Source organism: Aedes aegypti, chromosome 3 (assembly GCF_002204515.2).
Source record: "Aedes aegypti strain LVP_AGWG chromosome 3, AaegL5.0 Primary Assembly, whole genome shotgun sequence".
In the NCBI taxonomy this organism is placed as follows: Eukaryota; Metazoa; Arthropoda; class Insecta; order Diptera; family Culicidae; genus Aedes; species Aedes aegypti.
The window spans coordinates 120,814,768-120,837,381 of NC_035109.1; the positions used below are offsets into that span (position 1 = coordinate 120,814,768).

The window sequence follows — 22,614 nt, forward strand, 5'->3', positions numbered from 1 at the left end:
GCAGCTACAAGCAGAACAATATCAACACTGAAAATTTCAAAGAACTGCCTAAAATGATAAGAAGATGAGACTAATTTTAAAATTATCAACTTTTTTGATGCCAATGATAATTAGACCAGCAATATAAGGAAGAAAACCCTATGTTCTAAAGAAGGGGAATTAATAAAATTGAAAGCAAGCCTTTAATGTTATCAATAGCAATTGAAAAAAATATTTGCTTTTGTTTTAAGAACCACAAACAACTAACCCGGAAATAATGATCGAATGATGGCCTAGACACGGTGTGCTGAGCTGTCAGATGTGGCCCAAATCAACTAAAGTCGAATTCGTTTTTGAACTTGGGTTGGAACTGGCGAAACCCGTTCGACCGAGCTACAATTTGTTTGACGTTGAAGATCTCATTTGGTCCACGTCTTTGAATCCTGCAAACTGTTTTCAACCAGTTAAACTTTATTTTATTATTCTCCTTTTGCCCGTTTATCCAGATGTCATTAAGATGAATTATGTTCGGACAAACAATATTAAGCGTCAGATTTGTTCATCTCTTTCAACACATTTTATGTATTTTCATAACGATTCTTAGCATGATAAAATTTGAATACCAAACTTATTTTTTTAACGTATTTTCAATAGAAGATCTGCCAGTAAAAACTACCATCGCTTTCCAATCCAAACATCTCAACTTTCGTTTTTTGATTCAATTTATTCATAAAAGAATCATTCGTTTAAAGCGATTGTCAAATTTGCTGAACATAGTTTGTTACACCGATAATTATGAAAAGTAAATAAAAAATGTCTCTGAAAAAAGCATTCGGGGAAACAGTTCATTCGGGGAAATGGTTTTCGGGAGAAAATCCTTCGGGAAGAAATCATTCGGGGAATTGGTTTTCGGGGAAATGTCGGAGAATCGTTTTTATCGGCAGGTCTGCTATGAAAAATATGTCAACAAATTAACTTCAGTATTGAAATTTTATTTTTCTAAGAATTGTTATAAAAATGCATCGAAAACGACGATGTGCCCCAGTGTGCGTGGGGCTTCTTTGTTATGCCATTTTGAAATTTTGATAAAAATATGTCAAAATACTTATATCTGATTAAATTTTAATGCATTTTTATCACTAAAATGTACTTAAAACATATCGAATGATGACAGGTTTATCACTGAACGAATGTTTTAATGAACATTTGAACGAAATCAAGATTATACGTTTCATATTTGTATCTACACCCTTTGATTTTTATTAAGAGAAAAGTGATGTGTTGAATCAAACCTTCGTATAATAGAAGCGAAAAAAATAAAATACGTGAATTCTTAGAATTATATAGTTTTTTTTCTAAATCTGATTATTCTTTAGATCTGAAAGTAGGGTAGATGTACCAATAGTGGAGGTACTAAACACGATTGAACTTCATTTAACCATAATAACCAGCATGTCAGTGAAAAATAATACCTCCACTATTGGTACACTGTTCCTTTAGTTGCGTTATATTTTTAATTTGTGTTGTTATAGTTGAGGTATCAGTTGTTTTCTTTTGGGATCCTCTACTACCCGAGCAGAAGAAAATAACTGCTGAATACCAAATTGAGGTATTCCATACCAGATAATTTCCAATACTACATACCTGAATGAGGTATGAATTAGCCCTGCATAAGAGGTAAAATACCTCAAATAATATCTCAAGCATATTCTACGAACACCAAACTGATAACTAGATCAGGTATTGTAAAACCTCAATAATACTTGATGGATTTTCATATAAAAATGAAATTTTTCAATTATAGTTCAATACCTCCAGCAGACCTCAATAGCTGTTTAATACCTCAATGAAGTATTCTTAATTGTTTTAAAGATTTTTTTCAATACCATTATAATACCAAATTGAGGTATTGACAACTGAACAATACCTAATTTTGGTATGATACCAAAAAATGGTATGCATAAGTTATTGGGGAGTTATTTGTTCCTCCTCGGGTACCCGAGGAGGAAAGAATAACTCGCCAATAACTTATGCATACCATATTTTGGTATCATACCAGAATTAGGTATTGTTCAGTTATCAATACCTCATTTTGGTATTATAATGGTATTTGAAAAAAATGTTTAAAACAATTAAAAATACTTCATTTTGGTATTCGACAGCTATTGAGGACTGCTGGAGGTATTGAACTAGTATTGAAAAATTTCACTTTTATATGAAAATCCATCAAGTATTATTTAGGTATTACAATACCTGATCTAAGTATCAGCTTGGTATTTGTAGAATATGCAGAAGGTATTATTTGAGGTATTTTACCTCTTATGCAGGGCTCATTCATACCTCATTCAGGTTGTAAGTATTGGAAATTATCTGGTATGGAATACCTCAATTTGGTATTCAGTAGTTATTTTCTTCTGCTCGGGTATAGGAACACTTTATTGCAACTATTGGTACAAGTAAGTAAATGTTCAGCAATTTTAGCAATTTAGCAATTTGAACGATCTTTTCAACTATTTCTGTCCTGTCCTGTAGCTAATGCAATACAATCAGTGAAAACGGCACTACCGCAACTATATGAACACCCACAACTAATGGAACACTTACCCTATATTAAATAATAAATCTCCCATTTTAAATCTCATATTGATTTTTTTTTTGATCCTATTATTCTAGCAAGCCCCATGCTGCCCCACTTTTCTTTTTTTGCGGAAATGTTCTATACAGAAAATTAGCTGTAGTCATTTGCCGCTTTAGGAGTTTTCCAGAATCTTGTAAAACACTGTTTTTGAGCTGTTTTTACTGAAAGCATAATTAAATCTGAATTTTTTGCTAGTAAATTATGTAAAATTGCCTTTTTGCAATTTCTCATCGTAATAGGCTGTTTTTCATCACGCCAATCTGTCAAGAAACGGCAAGCCTCGTTGGATAAATGTACAACTAGCATTGTAAAATTCTGGAACTTGTTCGGTAAACAACTATTTTATAGTTAAGATATGTAAAGTTGATAACAAAATATTTTTTAACAATTTTTACTTTCAAAAAATGATCTATATCGATTGTTTGGCTATTTTTAAATGTTATAGAGCGCCAACAATTTATTACAAAATACTTTGTCGAAGATACCAAACCTCTAGGATGCATATCCAGACCCAAGTAACATTGATAGCAGAACAACAGCTTATTCGGACAGTCCTCCCACTCAATGCAACTCGACAATCTTAAGGCTAAGTAGTCCGTCATTCGTTTTCACAGCCATGTTTATTTTGCAGCTTGCAATTGCATAGTGGAGCGGTTCCACAGAAAATGACGACTTTTTTCCCAAATTTCATTTTTATATTTTTTGATTTGGATGAAATTTTGCACATGCTTTCTTTATGCCCAAAAATGCCTTTTTGCATCATCGGCTCGCCATTTTGACTCTAGCCTTACTTTTGAGAAGGGCCTAAGAAAAAAATCCTTAATAATTTTCAAAAAATTATAACTTAGAAACGGTTTATCCGATCAGTTTGGTGCCTTCCGCAAATTTTTTGGTTACTGTTGGGACTATCTGGAAAAAAATATACACTGTAAAAAAAATGTTGTAATTTTTTATGTATCGAAAATAAAGCATAAAAATCAATTTTCTCAAAAATCGTATATTTGATTTTTTTTTATATGTTAAAGTAGACAAAAAATGAAGTCTTTTGCACAGTGGGTCAAGATGGAGAAATCATGGACAGAAAAGTTATGATTTTTTGAAAATAGGTGAATTTTTGAAAATGGTCCTAATAAACTTTTTAAATATTTTTAAACTCGATTTTATGAAAGTACGCAAAATTTACAATAAAAAAGGTATACGGAAAAATCAGGCTAACTTTTACCATTTTAAAGATACAGCGATTTTAATACAAAATTATGATATAATTTTCAATTTTCGGTCATTATAATATAACTTAGAAACGGTTTGTCCGATCAGTTTGGAGTCTTCCGCAAAGTTTTAGGTTTGTGTTGGACTATCTGGAAAAAAATATACACTGTAAAAAAAAACGTTGTAATTTTTTATATATCGAAAATAATGCTTAAAAATCAATTTTCTCAAAAATCGTATTTTTGATTTTTTTTTATTTTTTTATATGTTAAAGAAGACAAAAAATGAAGTCTTTTGCACAGTGGGTCAAGATGGAGAAATCATGGACAAAAAAGTTATGATTTTTTTAAAAAAGGTTGATTTTTAAAAATCATAACTTTTTTGTCCATGATTTCTCCATCTTGACCCACTGTGCAAAAGACTTCATTTTTTGTCTACTTCAACATATAAAAAAAAATCAAAAATAAGATTTTTGAGAAAATTGATTTTTAAGCATTATTTTCGATATATAAGAATTACAACGTTTTTTTTACAGTGTATATTTTTTCCAGATAGTTCCAACAATAACCTAAAACTTCGCGGAAGACACCAAACTGATCGGACAAACCGTTTCTAAATTACATTATAATGACCGAAAATTGAAAATTATACCATAATTTTGTATTAAAATCGCTGTATCTTTAAAATGGTAAAAGTTAGCCTGATTTTTCCGTATACCTTTTTTGTTGTAAATTTTACGTACTTTCATAAAATCGAGTTGAAAAATATTTAAAAAGTTTATTATGACCATTTTCAAAAATTCACCTATTTTCAAAAAATCATAACTTTTTTGTCCATGATTTGTCCATCTTGACCCACTGTGCAAAAGACTTCATTTTTTGTCTACTTTAACATATAAAAAAATAAAAAATCAAAAATACGATTTTTGTGAAAATTGATTTTTAAGCTTTATTTTCGATATATAAAAAATTACAACATTTTTTTTACAGTGTATATTTTTTTCCATATAGTCCCAACAATAACCAAAAAAATGTTTTTAAAATTATTAAGGGTTTTTTTCTTAGGCCCTTCTCAAAAGTAAGGCTAGAGTCAAAACGGCGAGCCGATGATGCAAAAAGGCATTTTTGGGCATAAACAAAGCATGTGCAAAATTTCATCCAAATCAAAAAATACAAAAGTAAACCGACATTCGAATTCAAATGGAACCGCTCAGTGATAAAACTCAGTCATCATAAGTAATATTGATTCATAAAAGTATCACTACTTGCGCTTACATGCAGAAGGTATGCTGATACCTTTTCAGCAATGTCTATACAAAACCATGTGATTTTCTTCAATTCACAATTGTTAGACAAATTAGCCATAATCATCGATGTTCAGTACAAATTTAAATGACGGCTTACTTCGCCTTAACACTTCAGTCGTCGCGCTGTTGTATTTTGTACAACACTGGTGAAAAAAGCTTGCTTTTCGCTCACAACAGCAGCGTGGTGGTTCTGACGGCGGCGAACCGCGCGACGACTGAAAGGTTAAAGGTTGAGATTTTTTTCTTTCTAATAGCTCAGGTGGAGTGCATGCCCGGCCGGGCTCCATAGCGACTTGAAAGGTGTTGTTAACAGAATCAATTGCGTCCTTTTGAAATGTTGTAGATTCTATTGTCACACACACATCCCTACGGAAATTGCATTATGTTCAGGGATTGAATCCTGAGAAAATTGAGATAATCTCTCACTTATCGCATTAGTAACAATCATAACATGCAGCACATTGACAAAACTTCTCTAAACAAGCTCCAAACCTGGGGGACACTATTGCTATTGGAAGCTCGGGAAATGTTTATCGTGCCAGTAAAGTAAAGCACCTACCCCCAACGGAAAACAAGCGAGAAAAATGGATTTTATCATCGCTCTCTCCTTGAGGCTCTTGTTCGCTGCTCCTGTTTATCGGACTTGTTACAACTTGTGATACATTGCTGATCATGGACCGCAACAGATTGGATGTTTTTCTTCGCTTGCTTTGATCGTGCTTCAAAATCAAATGAGAGCGAATTCTGCGATGTCTGATTGTGTTAGATTCTAATCAAATGTGCTCTAACCTGGAGTATTTGTTAATAAGAGTAAAACTACTGGAGTGAAGCAAAATTGCAGCAATCTATTTCCTTCAGTGCCCATGACATTGTGAATCATTCTAAATAAATTGAACAGCTACCGATCCTACTTTTATAACATTGTTACTCGATTGCCTCATGTGGAATGATTCAGCATAAACGAAAACAGAAGTTTAATAATTTGAAACATGAATATATATTCAAAAAATTCTGGATCCACATTTGGATGCCTATGTGTTACTTCAACCTCCTCAAAAAATGCTTAAAATAGATTGCGGTTGACCTGCGGTGAACGAAGCTAATGTTTGGTTAGCGTTGCCAAATACAGTCTAGTATGAAGGTGTCAAAATTTGCTAATTTGCATCTCATCGTGGAATTCGCCGCTAGTTTTCGCAACACAGGATAGCAGACAATATATTTATGGTGAATACTGAGAAGAAAAGTTAGAGAGTTGAATACAAGTTTTTCTTTTTCACAGTAATTTCCATATTAACATTAACTGACGTTTTTGCAGCACAATTTCTTCTTAATAATCAAAAATTTTGAAAACTCATTTTCTGAAAGCAGTAAATAAAGTTAGCAACTGACATTTCCACAGAATTAAAGAGCTTTCCGAGATATTTTGAATGTAAATTGTTCTCAATGTTAGGTCTACTTCTCTGTGATGGGAATATACAAAGCAATTATGATCGTATCGTAGTCGTTCATGTCCGAACTTTTCAGATTTCGAATGCTAAGTAATTGATTACACAGAAAAACGCATGTCATGCAACTGATAAGGAAATAACATCATATATTGATCACAATCACATGTTGGTTTGAATCAGCCGAGAAATTAACTGTGAGAGATGATGTCCGTTTGTTCTGCAAGCAACAACTTATGAGACAATAAGTAAAAAGATAATCAATTCAGTTGACATTTATGTATAGCCTTACCTGTACCTTCAGTTCAGCTTGTCTGCAAGCTAATCAATTCAACATACTAAATGGCAAATCCCTTTTTAATTATTCATGGGAATTCAATTAGACCCGTGTTGGCGCCTCTGCTCTGTTTTAGTCAGAACGAAGGCTAAGGAAAGGATACCACAGAGCTTAGAGTCAAAACCAATACCTAAAATAAACTCCCAGTACAGAGCTTTCGCTTTTTACTCTGTTCTATGCGTTCCGGAGACGAGCCTTATCGGTCCCTTTCCAAAGCGTCTGCGATTACCTTTAGAAGACGCACGCGTCTCCACACCGTGTGCCATACCGAGTGATACCTTCTGGCTTTTTTGTTTCACCGCCGACAACACCTTTACCGACAGTAACTATGAAACGAAGCGACGACGTGGAAGTGCGGTGGCACAGGGCGGCAAAAAATTAATTTGTAATGGAGCCAGGTTAGTCTATTTAATTCGCTATTAGCATTAAATCGCAATTTTCCTTTCATCTCAACCGTCCATCGCCGGGCCCGCCAGTGCTGTCGCACTCGTTGTTACTGTATCCGCTCGTCTCGGCAGCATCACCGCTTGTGCGTTGTCAACCTTTGCGTGCTCAGCGTCTGTTTTTCGACGATTTTTCAATCAAGTTTTTAAACAACTGTTGAAATATTTGTCATTATTTCATCCGAGTCTGTGGCACCCAATCCATATTTGTCACGAGGGAGGTGAAATCTTCAAATTTTGAAGCGTCGCAGTACCTCAAACGAGAATTTGTTTCCTAAAAAAAGAAACACGGGTGGAATTACTTCTCCACTGAACACTACTTTATTACTTCACTAACAGAGCTTTAGCCTGCTCATAATTCACTTTACACTTCACTGTTACACACTAATTGACCGTTTGCCGGGTCAGAAAATACTGGTGCCTCCACTCGCCTTATAGGGCAAATGGTGCACCTGAGGGAAATCTGCTATAATATGGTGATAAAATCATGAAATATGTGATTTTAACGTATCAGTCGATAGATATCAAATCCTTCAATCATTCAAATGTATAAAAATCACGATGTATTTAAAATTTCCCTGCAAAAAGCCTTGCACCAATAATAGAAACACTGTTTCCTTAGTGGAGGTATGTTTTAAGAATGGTTCCTTTAATGGCGCAAACCAATGATTTATTATGGGACCCTCCACTATGGTTACTGATACTTGATACTTGATGAGCAACTATTCCTTGCTATTGCGTTGAATCTACGCCGAATGAAGAAGCCTTCTCCATTGGACCCGGTCCTGGGTCAATCGCTTCCAGTCGTTAAGCGACCTTAAATCCTCCTCAACTGCAAAAAGTCATCTGGTGCGCGGCCTTCCACGGAGGCGACGGCCTCTCCCTGGTTCTCTGCTGAATATTAGTTTAGCTTGACGTTCCTCCGACATCCGAGCTACATGCCCAGCCCACCACAGCCTGCCGTGTTTTATTCGCTTAACAATATCCATTTCATTATAGACTTGGTATAACTCGTGATTCATGCGACGCCACCAGATGCCATTGTCCAATTTACCGCCGAGTATTGTTCGCAGCACTTTACGTTCAAAGACCCCAAAAGCTCTCCGGTCGACCTCTTTCAACGTCTAAGATTCTATGGGTACTGATATATCACTATAGGTGCAAGAGAGCAAAAATTTTAAGCAAAATAATTGTTTTAAATAGCTTAACGATTAATTTCTTGAATATTTTTCTATTGCTTGTATCATTTTTGCTTCGTGCATCATAGAAAAATATCACATAATTATTTATTTATGCGAAACATGTCAAAACACACTACCTCCATTATTGGAGCTACCTCTACTAAGGGAGCGTTTGCCGTATATCATGCCAGAGGGAAACTAGAACAATCTAGACAAGTCCCAACTTTGAACATTCCAGAACTGTCGGGAATCTGGGTGCACTGGCACTCACGCTGTCCTATCCGTTGCGCGCGATGACAGTGATGATGGTAATGATGACGGTGAGCTCCCTCGACGGTGGTTATTTACATCAGTGAGTAACCGCGCGCTGCTTCTGGCTTCGAGTAGGTTAACTGCTGCTGATTGCTATAAGGGACAGTGGGGCAATATTTCCATCGGAGTGGTCGATTCGGGCGCGAACATGTTCCTGTCGTCCTGGCAAGAACTCTTATCGAAGCTCTGTCATACTGATGGCAGTTGTCTTCTCGGGGTTCCGGTTGATCATTGCAGCAGAGTCTTTTTTCCTTCGTCGTTTGAAGGACAGAAAGCGGTAAAGGGTTCCGACGATGGATTCGCTGAGCTACACACCAGGTTTGTCCATTTCCGAGCTGATGCAAGAATCGATACGGTTCACTCTGCGGCTGCGCAGCATAACACAACTGATCTATGGTATGCCTGTTGTATGACGTCCTTTGCTCGATGGAATGTAGCTGGATTCTACTCCAAAACTTCTCGGCAATCGACGCTGGATGACACGTTGCTATGTGTTAGTTGGTGTCTCCGGTCGTCCCTTCATTGATGAGCGCACACTGACGCTGATCGAGAGCTGTGAGACGCAAGCTATTGCCACTCGATGCCGGGCTTAGTGAGTTGGTGTCCTCATCAGTTGGACTCATCTGCTTGGAAGAAGTCGTATCGCTGTTCAGCATACTCAGTGCCGTAGTGGCCGCACCTAGAACAAAAGCTGGCCAAAAGTAAAAAAGTGCTCAAAAATGGTTGGAAATGTATCCAAATCATAGTCTAAGCCTAAAAAGTATTGAATCACACAAAAACTTTGAAAACCCCATGCTGCAAGCTTTCATTTACATGTATTGAGTAGTGAATCAACACGTTAGCTTTAAACAATACTAAGCTATTTGACAACATAAAATTGAACCAAGTACTGTGCTGCCCTCGTCGAGGTGTGTGGTGGATCCTTAAAGCTTATACAAATGTCACTTCGGAGCACGTGTTGGTCGAATTGAAACCAACAGTTCTTTTTTGTTTGCTAGAAAATTGTGAAAAAAAAAGTTTGTGGAAAAAGTTTGATATTTGTCTTCAGCAATGGCTTCAGCGAATGGTAATTTTTTATAGAATATATATTATTATACATACGTCTTATACCTTTATCTTAAATAGAAATTTTCTTAAAACGAAAAGATGTTCTGGATGCTGTTTACGAGCATTCTTCAGTAGGTGGAAAACGTGATGCAGTCATAAAGTTTATATCAAAGTACGTTGATATAGACGCAAATGCCGATAAAACAATAAACGTGTTTTTCCATGACTTTAAACGTCGGTGGAAAAATGCATCACGTAAAAAAGATAGATTTTTAAAACACAATTCCGAGTGGCTAGATGATTATTTAGTTTTTTCTGGGCCCACTACTTTTTCATCAACTATAACGAAAAATGTGTTTGGTCGACCTAATAAAACATTTGACGAGAGTAGCGAACGTAGTAAACGGCGTAAAACTGAGGAGTTACGTCGAACTTGTGGCTCAGGTAAACTGAATAAATGTTTTCTTTATATTATTTAACATAACCTTTCGTTCAGGTGAACTGCAATATGCTGCTGGTATGGCGTTAAGAGCAGATGGCAATAAAACGTTGGCTGATGTACTCAAAAAAGGTATTATACCTAGGATGTTATCCGATGAAAAAGCTTTGGCAATTTTGATTGATGCGAAGCTGACTAAACGTGGCTATTCAATAATAAGAGAGCCAGCAATGGACGTTTTTCCTCCATACAGTAGAATCACTGAAGCTAAAGTAAAATGTTACCCTCCAGAAGACCAATTCGAATTTTCTGAAGTGTTCGCGAAAGTAAAACTGCAGTCGATTTTGAATCACACTATTTCTAGATTGTTAGATTCATGTAAATTTGATTTCGATCCTTAAATTCATCAGGATTGGCGACTGATTTTAAAATGGGGCATGGATGGAACTACATTAACTGAATACAATCAGAAATTTGAAGATTCGGATTCATCTGATTCTAACGTAGTGCTGACATCGTTTGTGCCGCTTAAGTTAATGGCAGGAGATCATATTATATGGGAAAACTATCAGTCGTCCTCTACGCGTTTTTGTCGTCCGATATTCATAAAGTTGGGTAAAGAAACAAAGGATTCAACTATTGCAGAGTACCAACGAGTGATTCACGAAATAAGTGATCTACTACCATATGTTTTTAAAAACGAAAAATTTGAAACCCCCATCAAATTTGATATGATCATGACAATGGTTGATGGTAAAACAATTAACAATGTAACAGAATCATCCGGGCAAAGATGTTATTTATGCAGAGCAACATTGTCACAATTTAACGATATTACCAGAGTTTCACAATTAGACATTGTCAATGACAATTTTCTCGAATTTGGTGTGTGCAATTTACATTGTTGGATTCGATGTTTCGAATGTTTATTGCATATAGCTTATAGGCTAGAATTTCGTAAGTGGATAAAAACGGCGCATATTGATGTGTACAATAGCACTAAAAAACGAATTCAAAGTGAGTTTTTTAAAAGACTGGGTCTACACGTTGATAAGCCCCGCGCTGGAAGTGGATCGAGTAACAATGGAAATACAGCGAGACGTTTTTTTGCGGAAGCTGAAGTTTCGTCAGAGATCACAGGTATCGATAGAAACCTAATCAAAAGGTTCAAGTTTTTATTGATAGCAATATCAAGTGGAAAAACTATAGATAGTAACAAGTTCAAGATGTATGCTTTAGAAACTGCACACCGTTATGTAGAATTATATGGTTGGTATCATATGCCCACTACAGTGCATAAATTACTAATTCATGGTCACGAAATTATTGACAAGGCTTCCATTCCAATTGGAAAACTCTCCGAGGAAGCGCAAGAAAGCATGAACAAAGAAATACGAAGATTAAGGCAAAATCACGCTTTCAAAGGATCTCGAGAAAGAACTATTCGTGACGTGTTTTATGGATTATTAGTGGCATCCGACCCAATTGTCTCTAGTTTTAGAAGCAATAAACAAAAACATTCCAGTGATCTACCGGACGAGGTAATAGATTTGTTACTTATTGAGGATAAAGAAGACGAAAAAGATGAAAATGAATGATGTTATAGTGAACTGAAAATTGAAATGTAAAATAATTGTTTTTTTATTAAAACTACAGAAAAATAAAAAAAAATAAAAAAGATACTGATGAAAAAAAATTATTTCACCCCTTGGCGCAAAAATGCACAAGTGAAGACAATGTGTCCCAAAAACTTATGACTATTTACTATTCACCAAGTGTTAAATGATCGTTTCCAAGCGTTTCCCTCATAGTTGAATTAAGGTTCAAAAAACACGAAAATACGCTTAAATGCTAAAAATCCCGCATAATGAATTCTACATGGAAAATAATAAGCATTTAAGACGTGAAAATACAGCTATTTTGAAGTTTTATTATCCCTTTAGTTAACAAAATTTGTTTGGGGTAAAACGGTTTTGATTTGGCGGAGATATATTTTTTTCAAAATTGGGATTTTTTGTAAATTTTTAACTCAAATTTTTACAAAATGCTCTATACCCACTACGTCACATCAACACATTAAAGTGATAAATACACTCTGAAGCCCAAGTGTTGATGAATTAAGATTATTCAAGGTATAAGAAAACAAGGAAAAATATAAAAAATGCATATTTGAAACATCAGTTTTTTGACTTTTGACCAGCCTTAGGCCACTGTGCGGCAGGTTGCTACACTGCTTGACCGGTTCAGAGAGGCACAGGTTGAGACATCCCTCCCTTTGGTTAACCTGTATTAGCCAGTTGAACAATCTAGTGTGCTCTGCATATCTCGGATGGCTCTCATAAGTCACAGGTGGTGGTTTGGCAGGTTTTGTGTGCCATTTCCTCGCTGTTCTTGGTTGATGGTGACTTGGAACCCCATATCCGAAGCGTTGCCACTTCTTTCCAGAAACTCAACAGATTTGGAAGTGTCAACTCCCAATGTTCCGAATTAGCGCGTTTCTTTCCGGTTCGACGAGTACGAGCCGCTAATCAAATCCCGAATGAGTGAAGAGCTTGTTGGTCTTCTCTTGTTGGTCGGTGGGCTCCTCCTGAGCAAGCTCCATTTTGTTGGTAGCTGTTGTTACACACAATGGCCTTACAAACAACAGCCTGCAGTGCTCATCCTGAGCGAACTCGAATTGGTTGGTAGCTGTCGTAACACACAATGGCTTTACATTAGACGGCCTAGTGTACTCCTCTGGAATGGGCTCCATTTGGTTGGTATTAGCCACAGTGTCATCCCTTGGATGCCCACTGGATGCCAGGTAACGCTCTTCATGGTCGAACTCCGGTTGTACAGCAGATGTCTCCTCGGGAAGAAGTTGGGTCGCACAAGATTGATCAGAAAGTTCCTCCCGAACAGACTCTGATATCTCCTTACAAGTCGAAGACTCGTTGGTAACCATATCGAGATACATTGGCACCAATTCGCACTTATTGGGTTTGCTGTATTCTTTCGGAATGAAGTCCAGTTTATCGACGGAAGCCGCAATGTGGAAGGGCTGGTTAACACTAGACGGATCAGAGAGGTCCACCAAAGTGGACTCCGGATTTACCATAGCTGCAGCTATCCCTATCACAGTCCCAGCGACTGAATTGTGTGACTGCTCTGACGGTGTTCAAGGCAATCACTTCGCTGATGTGCCCTGATTGCTGGCATATTGGACGTCACAGTTTGTTTCGGTAACTCTGCTCTGGGCGAATCGGAGAATACTTTCTCCTCTTGAGCTTTCTTCGGTTCGATATTGGTCTGGATGCCATCGTGTGAGTCGGCCCTGCATGACTCGGAGACCTCTTCGAGTGGCAGACGTTGAATCCGGGATGCCTTTGGAAGTCGGAATATTTCACTAGCATGGGACTTGGCTACTCGAACAGGTACCGCATACTCGACGAACGCGCGCACGCTGGACGGCTTGACGAGTTGCTGCGGATTATACTCGGACAGGATCTCAGGTTTCATAGCAATGTACGGCGTCTTTGCTCTTGGTGTGGCAAGGTTGATTCCTGCTGGACTGATGAGAGTGCTTGAAGTCCATTTGATTTTTGGTCGTCGTAATGTGATGTGGTGTTTCAACACCGGACGTGTCAGAGCGCTTCTCCTGGCCGTACTCTGACCGCTGCCTATTTTGGAAGCTTTCCAAAACTAGGCGTTCACTCTCACCTATTTCCAACTTACCAGCCAGGCTCGCGGTTAACTGCTCGATCCTCAGCAGAGCTTTGGTATAAAGCTGATCGAACCTTAGATGCTGCTCTTCGCACTCCGTCGTTGGAACCCATTTCAGGGATGATCTCATCTTGGATAGGTCATCCTTCGACTCATCCAGGTTACGGATAATGTACGTGACCTTGCGGGTGACTTGGTCGCGTAGATGGATAAGTTTCTGTATTTTATCCATGCAGGGTGTCACACCTCTTGTCGAGTAGTAGCTCATGGGGTAGATCGACCGGTATTCTTCACTGTTAGTCGGCTCACTGACTAGTTGTACTTTCTCGAATGGTCACCTTGTTGACCACAGGACACAGATGACGTATCTACTGCTCGCCTTGTTATGCACCGAATGAGGTCTGCTTCTACTGATACCCTCGTTGATCAGCAGAAAGCTACGTTGTTACCGATCGCCTCACAGACCGGTAGATTCCTCTCACTCCTTTGGTATTCTTGCGGTTGCAAGAATCTCGCAGATTGGCGGGAATTCCTGGACTGGTCGCCTCGAATACCTGGGTAAACGGGTCCTGCTTCTACTGTGCGCCTCGTTGACCAGTAGAAGGCTTCGATGGTGTCGTATCTCTCGATGTTCGATAGGATTTCCGCGACTGGTCACCTCGATGGCCAGGGAGAACGTATGCTTCTACTGTGCTCCTCGGTGACCAGTAGAAGCCTTCGACGGTACCGATCCTCTCGCTGATCGGTATGAACCTCTCACGGTCTGTTGTGCAGAGATTCACCACTCTATGGTGTTCCTGCCGGCGACAAGAATGTCACATTCGGCACCAATCCTCACGTTGATCGGCGGGGATTCCTCGGCTGGTCGCCTCTATGACCAGGGAAGAGCAGCAATGAGACCGATCGACTCCTTGATTGGCGGGGATTTCTCGGATGGTCGCTTCGATAACCAGAGTAAACGGATGCTTCTACTGTGCGCCTTGTTGACCAGTAGAAGGCTTTGACGGTACCGATCCGCTCGAAGATCGGCAAGAATCTCGTACGCTCGGTTGTGACAGAGATTCCACGCTGTTTGGTATCCTCGCCGGCGGCGTACCGATCGACTCTCTTATCGGCTGGGGTTTCCTCGTCTGGTCGCCTCGTTGAGAATAAAAGAGAGAACTAGTGGCACGCACCAATGATCTGCACCACCTGAGTAAAATCCATCACATTGGGTTGCGTGCGCGTCACTCATGAGTGGTTGTTTACATCAGTGAGTGACCGCGCATTGCACAGTATTTCAATCGGCCGAAATCGTGAACTTAATTCTGTAGCACCTTTAAACGTGATTTTTTCGGAATGGTGTCTTCGGACGAAAATTTTCTAAAAATATAGCGCATATATTGGCGGTAAATGTAAGTTCGCAAATTGACACGGGCGGCGCTGCGAAAATATTTTTTTTGAAATGACGATCTTTAAATATGATGTCTTCGGAAAAGTTGTAGATAATCTAAATACAAACAACTTTTCCAAAGACACCTAGTGTGTATTCAGCCGCATTTCCAAAATACGGGAGTATTTTATGAACGACCCCCTAAAACTAGTTTCTCTCGTTTATTTTGAAAATGCGAAGTTTCCGGTAGCAACAATGTTCTACAAAATTGTGTTAACAGTCAAAATTAATCATTCTCTAGAAGACACTAGGTTTCTAAAGGCCAAGGAAAAGCAGTTATAACCGTTTAAGTGCAAAAATCAGTCATTTTTGGGGTCCGTGTATTTATTCGGGTAGCAGCTGGTGGCAGATGAAACCTAGTAGGATACAAAATATATCATTAGTAGTTGTAAATGTCGATAGTGTCATTAGTATCCACGAGTATCCCTTTTACTTAGAGGAAGTTTCATCAATGACTCTTATTACCCTGTAGTAATTAGTTATACGATGGGTAGAGGGCTATGACTCCAAACTTCTTATTTTTCTTCTCCTTGACATATTCTTCATCTTTATACATACACTCAATAGGTTCCAAATACTTTTATGAAGAAAGTTCTCAATTAGTCTTTACAAAATGACTCACCATACAACTATTTTTCGCGTCCAGTTTTAACTATTTTTCGTACTTAGACATAGTAAGTGCAAGCTATGCAAATTTGGTGAAATATTCTGTTGAGAAAAGAGTAAATCATTGAATCACTATTCTGTGAATCAAATCAGTGTTTAAATGTTAACGCAGTTCTTATGGTTGCAACACTCTTTTACAAAATGATCTGATATTGAGATACTTGCCTGATTTTGGATTTGAATTTGATTATTACATTGGCATTGCTTCTGGCTTCGGGTAGGTTGACTGCTGCTGATTGCTATAAGCGACAGTGGGCCAATATTTTCACCGGAGCGGTCGATTCGGGCGCAAACATGGTCATTCCCAAAATTTTATCTAAACCATTCGTGTAACACCTCAAACTTCATTATGCGTTAGTAGAAGTGGTCGTTACAAAGTCCAACAACCGTTCAGGATTGACCTGGTTATACCGGACATGTTTCGATTATCCCGTAGGGGACAGCCAATTCCATAATGCTAAAGAAACCATCCATGCGACATATCGAGCGTCACGATTTGTTGAAAGAAGAATGGAAGATGTCCTGGAGTTCAATGACCATTTAGGGTCAATCTAGGTTGACTGCATAGGTTCCGGCCATTTCAATGTTTTTAAACAATTTGTGTGACACCTCAAACTTTACGATTCGTCAAGTTATGAGTTTGGGACCTTCCTTAACCGAGTGGTTAGAGTTCGCGGCTACAAAGCAAAGCCATACTGAAGGTGTTTGGGTTCGATTCCCGGTCAATCCAGGATATTTTCGTTATGGAAAATTCCTCGACTTTCCTGGGCAAAGAGTATCATCGTACCTGCCACACGATATACGGATGCGAAAATGGCAACTTTGGCAAAGAAAGCTCTCAGTTAATAATTGTGGATGTGCTCATAAGCACACTTAGCTGAGAAGCAGGTTCTGTCGTAGTGAGGACGTAAATGCCAAAAAGAAGAAGAAGAAGAAGAAGATCCTTGCAAATTGCGGCAAATTGGAATCAAATGAAATTTTCCTAAAAAATCAACTCGACAATGACTATTTAACAGCTGATTGAAGCTTTGGGAATCTTCAAAAACAGACGTTGGGAACGCAAAGGTTAACGTCGAGAGATGGATGCAAAATGGGCGCCAACCGGAACAGCGCAGGCCCAACCCTCAACCTTCAGTCCAATGGGTACTGGTAGAGGTCCAAGGCAGGTGGCGGCAGTTAGCTTGAAAATTGAACTACATAGTAAAACAAAATCGCGGCCACAGAGGCGCGCGCTTCGCTTTTGTTGGGAAATTCAATTTCCCTATGGTGCATTATTTTGCAGCTGTTGGCGAATCACGACGCGATTAGCGGTTGACCGAGAAAGGTTCGTGGTTTACCCGTCTAGTCGTTTGAAAGTGTGCTGATGAAAATTGATTCAACGATGGTTATGACGATGCTGATCGAGTTATTTTTCTTCACGATTCAGTCTCAGAATTATATCTACTTCAGTGTTCTGAAAATACTCGCTTCAAATTCGGTGGAACCTGACAATTAGCATACCTGCGCCGGTCATCGTTTTTAATACATCATTCTTGAGATTCTCAGCGAGGCGCCAAGACGCTGCAGAGAAAAAAATGCAACTCATTCACTTATTAGGCTCAATTATCAAATTTTATTTTGTTTGGTTTCAACCTGTTCGAGTGGATTGCTAATGAGATTGTACAGCCAACGCTAATCGTCACTTTTCAATTAGCACTGCTAACAATCCATCACGAGTGATAGTTTCGCGTGAAATTCGTTGGAATGTTTTGAGCTAGAAAGAGGATTTGTTCGCCGCAGAATAATTTGATTAGCATAATTTGGCTAATTTTGTCGCAACTCAAGCGGAAGGAAATTGATGAGAGTGCAATAATCGGAGCAAAGGCTAGGCACGATACATTTTCAAGCCTACATTGGACTTTTTGCATCAGAAAACATCATTGAAGGTCGTTCATAAACTACGTAGACTCCTTGGGAATGAGTGAAGCTTCATGTAAAGAGGTTCGTTACATCATGGGTCATAGACAGACTATGCTTCTCAACTTAGTGTTCTTCTGAGCACATCCACAGTTATTCATTTAGAACTTGCTTTGTCAAAGTTGCCATTTTTGCATTCGTATATCGTGTAACAGGTGCGATGATACTTAATGATTATATGAAAAGATTTCCATTAAGAATAGATACTGGACCAACCGAGAATCTTACCCAAACCCCTTCAGCAAAGCTTTGCGTTGTACTTCTGTACTGTTAAAGAAGATTGAGACATAAACTTTCACTCAACTTGTCATACACGTCGAATGCTATTAGATATCATTTTCATCAAGTTGTGGGAACTACTACATCAGTATTATCATTGTCAAAGTTGCACAATACCGAGGGAGGTACAATGAACTGTTGGGAACTACTGCCTTGCAGAAAACTACTAATTACGAATGTGCACTTAGGAGACATTATTATAGCTTAATGCCTCACATCATCTGCCATTGCTCCTACAGAAACAAAATCCAATAAAAGACCGCGAAAATAAAACGAAACCACCCCACATTTCAGGCCAAAACACGGCAACTGGATCATTAGGTAATAGATTTGCGTTTGTCGCTGTTAGCGAGCCACTTCTTTGAAAATGCTTCATTTCTTGCGCGCTTTGCATACCTACATCTCCGCAGACCGTTGGGGCGGAGGAGGTGGACAGTAAGTACCACTACGGCATTGCTCCTCCGATACTCCGATTTGGAATGCAAAGAAAACGCGACGACTGCCAAACGGTTTGCTAGACACCACCGTCTGAATCTATCATGTTTGGTCGATTGGCATGATTACGCGAGCAAGCGGGTGAGGAATGAATAGACGATGGCAGTCATGGGTGTAGGAGGGGGCTTAACCCCCTGGCCGTCCGAAAATAAATTAAAAAAAACTGGTTTGCAATAAAGACTAATATTTTGTTTGCATTTTCAGAAGATTGTCTCTTAAAAATTGCATCACAATGAATTCCTTGTAGTCTCTGAAGATCCTTTCAAATATTTCGTCAAAAACCCACATGGAATCTGCAGCAAACTATAATTTTTAAATTCTATACACTGCTGACAAAGATCTGGCCAAAATTCAATGGACGTTAAATTCTACAAATAAACTTTTAAGTGTTTCTTCCAATAACCTCTAAATGTTTTTTTTAAGAACTTTCAAGAGTGTGTCATTTTGTTGATTTTTGAATTTAACGAGTTATAAAAAAAAGATGAGTGTCTAGAAATTTACGAGAAATTGTAGTGATCTTGAAAGTTGGTTAGAGCTCAGTTCTTATTTGATACTACCATAGTTAATCTTGCATAAGTTGCAGATACAACGAACGTTCAATTCTCAAGTTTAAATCGAACGAGTGCAAGAATTTGATGACACAGGTCAGGCATCTGGAGAAGTTACTCCTGGAAATATTATTATGAATGAAGTGATTGTTCAATTAGAACAACTGGCTTCTAATGCAATGGAGTCAGACAACAACTTCCCATATAACGGCAAGAATGTTGAATTATATTTAAACTGCTGCTGATGTGAATACTCTTTGTTTGAATATGGAATACTACAACATCAATAACAAGTGAAAATAAAATGGGAAAATACACATCTGTCACGTGAATGGCCATCGCCATTTTGACGTTTTGCACGAAAAGTGTTGGTTTTCATCCAACAGAATACTACACCGCGACCAAAAAAATGTTGAAAGATTGTGTCAACTATAGAGCTCATAGATTGCAGTTCGGAGATGAACCAGCCAAAAGCCTGAAAATCTTCTTAAGAATATATAATAATGGGGATTATGCACCTGAAAAGAAAAGTAATCACCTCCCTCGATGCGTGTGAAAGTCCTTGCAAGAAATGGTCAAAAAAAAAAATCATTATTTTTTAATCACAGTACACTGTTGAGAAAACATGGCGCTTCACACGTTACTCGCTGTAGAAAATTTCTTATACATATCTGTCAGAGAAACTTACTTTAAATTGAAGTTTACAGTCAAATAGTCTGAATATCGATGCATTGCTTGAGTTCAGATCGTTTTGACCAAGAAATATCACCGATGCCAAAACAAAAATTGTGGAAATTTTAAAGATCTTTTCCTTAACTCATGAAGGGTGTGCTTAACACTTCAGTCGTCGCGCTGTTGTATTTTGTACCACACTGCTGAAAAAACCTCACTTTTCGTTCACAACAGCGGCGTGGTGGTTCTGACGATGGCAAACCGCGCGACGGCTGAGAGGTTAATGAGGAAACAAAGAAGAACCGATCAAAAATATGAAAATTAAACAACAATAGGATATCGTGAAAGGGGTAAAAAAATGAATCAAAACATCATCAGATGATTAATTGCATTGAAATATCAATATTGATAACAGTAGAACGGCGTCCATGTTTTTTTTCGGAGAAGAGGGAGAATGTGGGCAATGAGAATAGGGTAACCAATATATTTTGGACCCCCTGGCCCATTTTCCTGCAAATTTCCCAGTTCAAATCGAAAGACCAACTCAATTTGCATGCCATTTGAAAAGATAGGACTATTCCGCACTTGCATCTACCGTTGGTATACAGAAAATGTGTTTATTTTATCTGAAATTAATTTTATTTAATCGGCTCATCCATGCAACCGTTACAATACGTTACACACAGAAATGGAAGCCGTCAGAAATTTTGCAAATGTAAACAAAAATTTCAAATTTCTGAACTAAAAGCGAAGAATTTATTCGGTTTTCCATTGTCAATCGATTGATTAGACTTTGGGCAAGCATATGTCGTGGACTTTGTCGCCAAACGATAAAAAATGCCGGGGGTCCAAAATATATACTTTGAGGGTCCAAAACATATTGGTGTGTCCAAAATAATAAAAAACAGTGCTGCACAATTCAATTATTTTCTACGTTTTTTGCATCCTACATTACCCTATGGTCATTTTTATCTCAGAGAGGAAGTTTTTCTGTACATTTTGGCATGTTCTTTGACTTGGCTAGGCTGTGCAGTTAATTAATTGGGTCAAAAAACTAAAATCACTTCCTTAGAGGGTCCAAAATACGACTGTTACCCTATATACCGAGGTGAGGAAAACACATATAGTGTGCGTGATATCCGTGTACGGTGCAAAATGTTTCACAACTACAAGCGAGCGGGCTTCCATAAGAAGCCGTATTGATTAGTGACGTAGTTATTTTTCTTCACCTTATTTCTCTTTACTAATACACAGCCATTGTTTCTTCTTCCACACTTTTATATATATTCTCATTGGAATGTGGGGTGTGTATGTTTAATACCTTTCTCCTTACATAGAGGTCTCCAAGCAAACTGCCACGAATACCAACGAAGAATCAATCTTACACGATTCGATTTCCTCAAAACGAATCGATGTTTGTTTGATGTCATTGAACTTTCGGTCAACGTCAGTCCAACAAGGAAGTGGTTGTTTTGCAGTAATTCTGTTTATATTTGTATTCTCACAGCAAACACAAGCAATATTGTGACAGTTCTCACAGCAAACAAAGAAAATTTTGTCAACATTGCACTACTACGCAGGCAACTGGATTGGTCTATGCGATACTGGCTGACAGCTGAGACGGTAACGTATGCGTATGGTATGATCGTAACATTAGTGTGTGCGTGATGTCAGTCTTCCAATCGCCTCAAGCCAGTCAGTGTTAGATCTCTGGTTAAGTAAGTAGCATTCCGGGTGATTCTTCCACAGTGTTATAAGATGGCGGACAGTCTCCACATTTCTGATAGTTGAATATTTACAATTCTGATGAGAACTTTGAAAGGATTCTGATGAGAATTCTAGGAAGATTTCTGATTTTTACGAGGATGGGAGGATTTTGAAGAAAATCAATAATAGATTCTGATGAGAATCCTGCTAAGAATCTTAAGCGAAACCTGCGAGGAATCCATGAGAGGAAAGAATTATGAGAATTCTGTGAGCATTTTGAGAGATAATGTGCCTGAGAGGATTAATCAGATTTTTTTTAGGATGTTCATCCTTTCTTCCAGAATGAAATCAAAATAAAAAAATATCGCTGGAACTTCGTTAGTACATCTGAGTTTCAGGTTTTATCTCAACGAAACAGTTGAACTTTATATTTCTCGTAATGAGAATTATAAATTATAAACCAATTCATATATTGTTAAACATATGAATTTAAAACCAGAATGCAAATACCGGAGCTAATAACAAATCCCTTATTCGCTTTTCAAAACAATACTTTGATTAGAGTCTGAGGTGAAAAAATGAAGTAAAAAAAATTGCTGCAACCATATTCGAGTAATAAGCATTTATGTTTCTGGTACAGCTCTGGTCTCTATCTTCAAAACTTCAGAAACAAATCAATTTTTGTACTTTCGAATTTCTCGATGACAACTCAACCGATTTGTATAATTTCTTGAAAAGAGCTCCTTTTAATCTGACATTGTAAAGCCTATAATTTTTTGAAAAATTCAGTAGATATCTTTACATTAATTTTGAAAATTCTT

General features: G+C 38.0%; 1 protein-coding gene across 1 annotated transcript in view; it reads left to right on the top strand.

Annotated features, from left to right (window-relative positions):
* The window catches only part of LOC5566878, a 304,696-nt gene that overhangs the window by 278,675 nt on the left and 3,407 nt on the right, over window positions 1–22,614 (top strand). The gene's annotated exons all lie outside the window — the stretch shown is intronic.